Source organism: Chrysemys picta, unplaced genomic scaffold, assembly GCF_011386835.1.
Source record: "Chrysemys picta bellii isolate R12L10 unplaced genomic scaffold, ASM1138683v2 scaf1454, whole genome shotgun sequence".
Lineage (NCBI taxonomy): Eukaryota > Metazoa > Chordata > Testudines > Emydidae > Chrysemys > Chrysemys picta.
In genome coordinates this window covers 1-5,000 of record NW_027054160.1, presented here as the reverse complement: position 1 = coordinate 5,000, position 5,000 = coordinate 1, and the positions used below count along the sequence as shown (strand labels likewise).

General features: G+C 70.4%; 1 non-coding gene across 1 annotated transcript; it reads right to left on the bottom strand.

Annotated features, from left to right (window-relative positions):
* Window positions 1-2,605: 2,605 nt before the first annotated feature.
* LOC135979953 (5S ribosomal RNA) lies at window positions 2,606-2,724 on the bottom strand. Its single transcript, XR_010597189.1, has one exon. It is a non-coding gene; the product is annotated as a 5S ribosomal RNA (ribosomal RNA).
* Between the last annotated feature and the right edge of the window lie 2,276 nt (window positions 2,725-5,000).

The window sequence follows — 5,000 nt, the reverse complement described above, 5'->3', positions numbered from 1 at the left end:
AGCCGGGGGGGGGGAGGTGGGGGGCGTTCAGGACAACAGGTCAACCCCCGGGAAGCGGCTGTCAAATGTTCAAAGTCCCCACTCGGCCACCAGGTCAAGCCCCGGGAAGCGGCTGTAAAATGTTCAAAGTCCCCCCCGGGACAACAGGTCAAGCCCTGGGAGGCGGCTGTCAAATGTTCAAAGTCCCCACCGGGACAACAGGTCAAGCCCTGGGAGGCGGCTGTCAAATGTTCAAAGTCCCCACCGGGACAACAGGTCAACCCCCGGGAAGCGGCTGTCAAATTTTCAAAGTCCCCGTTCGGCCACCAGGTCAACCCGCTGAATCTACTGGGTTGACCTGGCGGCCGGTTTGCTTTCCGGCCACCAGGTCAACCCATTGGATTCGACGGGTTGACCTGGCGACCGGTTTGCTTTCCGGCCACCAGGTCAACCCATTGGATTCGACGGGTTGACCTGGTGGCCGGTTTGCTTTCCGGACCGGATGTCACCCCACTCCCAGGGCAGCGCGGCAGTGGTGCTGAGGACCGCAGAGGGGGGGCTTAATAGTCGAGAGGGAGCAGGTCCGGGGGAGGCTTAATAGTCGTCCCCCGAGGACTCCGGGGGCCAGGCTTAATAGTCGTCCCCCCCCCCCCCCCCCCCGGGCGCTCCAGGGGGGAAAGCTTAATAGTCCTCCCCCGAGGACTCCGGGGGCAGGCTTAACAGTCGTCCGCCCCGGGCGCTCCAGCGGGAAAGCTTAATAGTCCTCCCCTGACAGTGTGTGTGTGTGTGGGAGGGAGGCTTAGCAGTCTTGCCCCGGGTGGTCCGGTGGGGGAGGCTTAGCAGTCATCCCCCGAGGACTCCGGGGGCAGGCTTAATAGTGGTTCCAGGGGAGGCTTAATAGTCTTCCCCCGGGCAGTCCGGGAGAGGCTTAATCGTCATCCCCCGACAGTGTGTGTGTGTGTGTGTGGGGGGGAGGCTTAGCAGTCTTCCCCCAGGCTGGGTGGGGGCCTGGCGGGAGGCGTCGCAGTCTTCCCCCGGGCGGTCCGGTGGGGGAGGCTTAGCAGTCGTCCCCAGGGCGGTCCGGGGGTGGGGTGGGGTGGGGGGCCTCACAGTCGTCCCTCGGAGAGCCGGGTCGGCGGCAGTGGTGGGTTTACGTCCAGCCTCCGGAGGGTGCGCGTCCTCGGAGGCGATGCAGGCGCCGCAGAGAGGCAGCCTCCGAGGCAGGGAGCGGAGCACCGAGGCTGGGGAGAGGGGAGCAGGAGCCGGGGGCTGGGGGTGGGGGTGGGGGGGCGTTCAGGACAACCGGTCAAGCCCCGGGAAGCAGCTGTCAAATGTTCCAAGTCCCCACTCGGCCACCAGGTCCACCCCAGTCTAGCAATGGGGTTGACCTGGCTGACGGCCGGTTAGTATCAAGGTAAACTCACCGTCGTCCACAGGAGGGCAGCTCTCAGGCCGGCCGGCTGCGGCTGACTCTGGGGCGGCGCCCGGTCCCGGCAGCGAGGGGCGGGGGGCGCGGAGCGAGACGGGGCTAACCGGGGGGGGGGGGGCGCCTCCTGCGACTTTGGGGGCCGCGGGTCGTCAGTGGCGTGCAGGCCGGGCCTCTCCCGGGGGATTCGGGGGGGGCGGTCCTGCGGGCCGGGCGCAGGGGGCTCGGGCGAGCCCGGGCCGGTCCGCCCCGGGGCCGGGGTCTCCGCCTGCGGCTCAGGGGGGCGCGGGTCGTCGGGGGAGGAAGCCCGGGGGAGCTGCACACCGGCCCGCCAGGCCAGGCCTGGCCTGGATGGCCGCGGGGGGGATTCGGGGGCGGTCCCGCGGGCCGGGGGCCGGGCGCAGGGGAGGCGGGGGGTCCGAGCGAGTCCGTCCCGGGCCCGGGGCCTCCCCCTGCGGCTTTGGGGTCCGTGGGTCCCCGCTGGCGGAAGCCACTGGGAGCTGGACACCCGCCGTCCGTCCCGCCTGGCCAGGCCTGGCCTGGGTGGCCGCGGGGGGATTCGGGGCGGTCCCGCGGGCCGGCGGCCGGGCGCAGGGGAGGCGGGGGGTCCGAGCGAGTCGGTCCCGGGCCTGGGGTCTCCCCCTGCGGCTTTGGGGTCCGTGGGTCCCCGCTGGAGGAAGCCGCTGGGCGCTGGACACCCGCCGTCCGTCCCGCCTGGCCAGGCCTGGCCTGGGTGGCCGCGGGGGGATTCGGGGCGGTCCCGCGGGCCGGCGGCCGGGCGCAGGGGGTCCGAGCGAGTCCGTCCCAGGCCCGGGGCCTCCCCCTGCGGCTTTGGGGTCCGTGGGTCCCCGCTGGAGGAAGCCGCTGGGCGCTGGACACCCGCCGTCCGTCCCGCCTGGCCAGGCCTGGCCTGGGTGGCCGCGGGGGGGGATTCGGGGCGGACCTGCGGGCCGGCGGCGGGAGGGTCCGGGCCAGTCCGCCCCATGCCCGGCGTCTCCCCCAGCGGCTTCGGTGGCCCCGGGGGGGGTCCTCCGCGGAGGAAGCCGGGTGGGTGGGGAGCCGGACCCCAGGCGCCCAGACCCGTGACCTGCGGCCGCGACCTCCGACTCGGCAGGAGCGACGAGGGGCTTTCCGGGCCCGTCCCCCCCTCTCCTTCCCCCCCAGAAAAGGAGAGAGAGCTGACTCGGACCGGGGAAAAGCTGCCTACGGCACCTGGGATTCCCAGGCGGTCACCCATCCAAGTACTAGCCAGGCCCGGGACGGTTTACCTTCCGAGATCGGACGGGATCGGGGGCGTTCGGTCCGGTATGGCCGTAGGCACCCGGCCCCGCGCCTCCTCGCCCGCTTTCCCCTGCCGACGCCCGGGCCTGCCGCACGGTGAGCCCCGGTCGGACTGCCCCCCCCCCTGCGGCAGGGCCCCCGTCTCTCGCGGGCCCGGTCCTTTTTTCCTTTTCGAGCTCCGGGGCCCGGGCTGGCCGCCAGAGCCCCTCCGCCCCGCCCTCCCCGGCGTCGGGGAAAATACTGTCCCGGACTTCCAGTGCGCCCGATCCTGTCAGCCGGGGGGTGGGGAGGGGCAGTCCCTCGCTGCGGCCGGGGAGGGTGAGCCCAGGGCGGCTTGCCTGCCGTGCGAGGCCCCTCTCGGCCACCAGGTCAACCCCGAGTCGAAAGGGCTGAAAAATTTTCAGAGTCCCCTCCCGGGCACCAGGTCAACCCGTGGAATCGGACGGGTTCACCTGCTGGCCGGTTCGCTTCCCGGCCACCAGGTCAACCCCTAGGTTGCCGACCGGCCTACCCAGTGGCCGGTTTGCTTTCCGGCCACCAGGTCAACCCCTAGGGGTTTTAACGGGGGCACGCCCGGTGGCCTCTTTCCCGTCCGGTCACCAGGTCAACCCGGATCTCCCTCCTTCCCTGGGCGTCCCCTCCTCGGAGGCGTCAGGTTCCATTTCCCCCCCCCCCCCAGACTTCCAGGGGCCCGATCCAGTCGGCCGGGAGGCAGTCCCTCGCTGCGGCCGGGGAGGGTGAGCCCAGGGCGGCCTGGTCCATGTCTCTAGTGGGCCCGATCCTTTTTTTTTTTTTCGAGCTCCGGGGCCAGGCCCGCCCGGCAGCCCTCCTCGGAGGCGTGGGGCGATTCCCCCCCCCCCCCAGACTTCCAGGGGCCCGATCCTGTCGGCCGGGAGGCAGTCCCTCGCTGCGGCCGGGGAGGGTCAGCCCAGGGCGGCTTGCCTGCCGTGCGAGTCCCCTCTCGGCCACCAGGTCAACCGCGAGTCGAAAGGGCTGAAAAATTTTCAGAGTCCCCTCCCGGGCACCAGGTCAACCCGTGGAATCGAACGGGTTCACCTGCTGGCCGGTTCGCTTCCCGGCCACCAGGTCAACCCGTGGAATCGGACGGGTTCACCGGCTGGCCGGTTCGCTTTCCGGCCACCAGGTCAACCCCTAGGTTTTAAGGGGGGGGACGCCCGGTGGCCTCTTTCCCGTCCGGTCACCAGGTCAACCCGGATCTCCCTCCTTCCCTGGGCGCCCCCTCCTCGGAGGCGTCAGGTTCCATTCTTTTTTCCAGACTTCCAGGGGCCCGATCCAGTCGGCCGGGTGGCAGTCCCTCGCTGCGGCCGGGGAGGGTGAGCCCAGGGCGGCTTGCCTGCCGTGCGAGTCCCCTCTCGGCCACCAGGTCAACCCCGAGTCGAAAGGGCTGAAAAATTTTCAGAGTCCCCTCCCGGGCACCAGGTCAACCCGTGGAATCGAACGGGTTCACCTGCTGGCCGGTTCGCTTCCCGGCCACCAGGTCAACCCGTGGAATCGGACGGGTTCACCGGCTGGCCGGTTCGCTTTCCGGCCACCAGGTCAACCCCTAGGTTTTAAGGGGGGGGGGACGCCCGGTGGCCTCTTTCCCGTCCGGTCAGCAGGTCAACCCGGATCTCCCTCCTTCCCTGGGTGCCCCCTCCTCGGAGGCGTCAGGTTCCATTCTTTTTTCCAGACTTCCAGGGGCCCGATCCAGTCGGCCGGGTGGCAGTCCCTCGCTGCGGCCGGGGAGGGTGAGCCCAGGGCGGCTTGCCTGCCGTGCGAGTCCCCTCTCGGCCACCAGGTCAACCCCGAGTCGAAAGGGCTGAAAAATTTTCAGAGTCCCCTCCGGGCACCAGGTCAACCCGTGGAATCGAACGGGTTCACCTGCTGGCCGGTTCGCTTCCCGGGCACCAGGTCAACCCGTGGAATCGAACGGGTTCACCTGCTGGCCGGTTCGCTTCCCGGGCACCAGGTCAACCCGTGGAATCGAACGGGTTCACCTGCTGGCCGGTTCGCTTCCCGGGCACCAGGTCAACCCGTGGAATCGAACGGGTTCACCTGCTGGCCGGTTCGCTTTCCGGCCACCAGGTCAACCCCTAGGTTTTAAGGGGGGGGGGGACGCCCGGTGGCCTCTTTCCCGTCCGGTCAGCAGGTCAACCCGGATCTCCCTCCTTCCCTGGGCGCCCCCTCCTCGGAGGCGTCAGGTTCCATTCTTTTTTCCAGACTTCCAGGGGCCCGATCCAGTCGACCGGGAGGCAGTCCCTCGCTGCGGCCGGGGAGGGTGAGCCCAGGGCGGCTTGCCTGCCGTGCGAGTCCC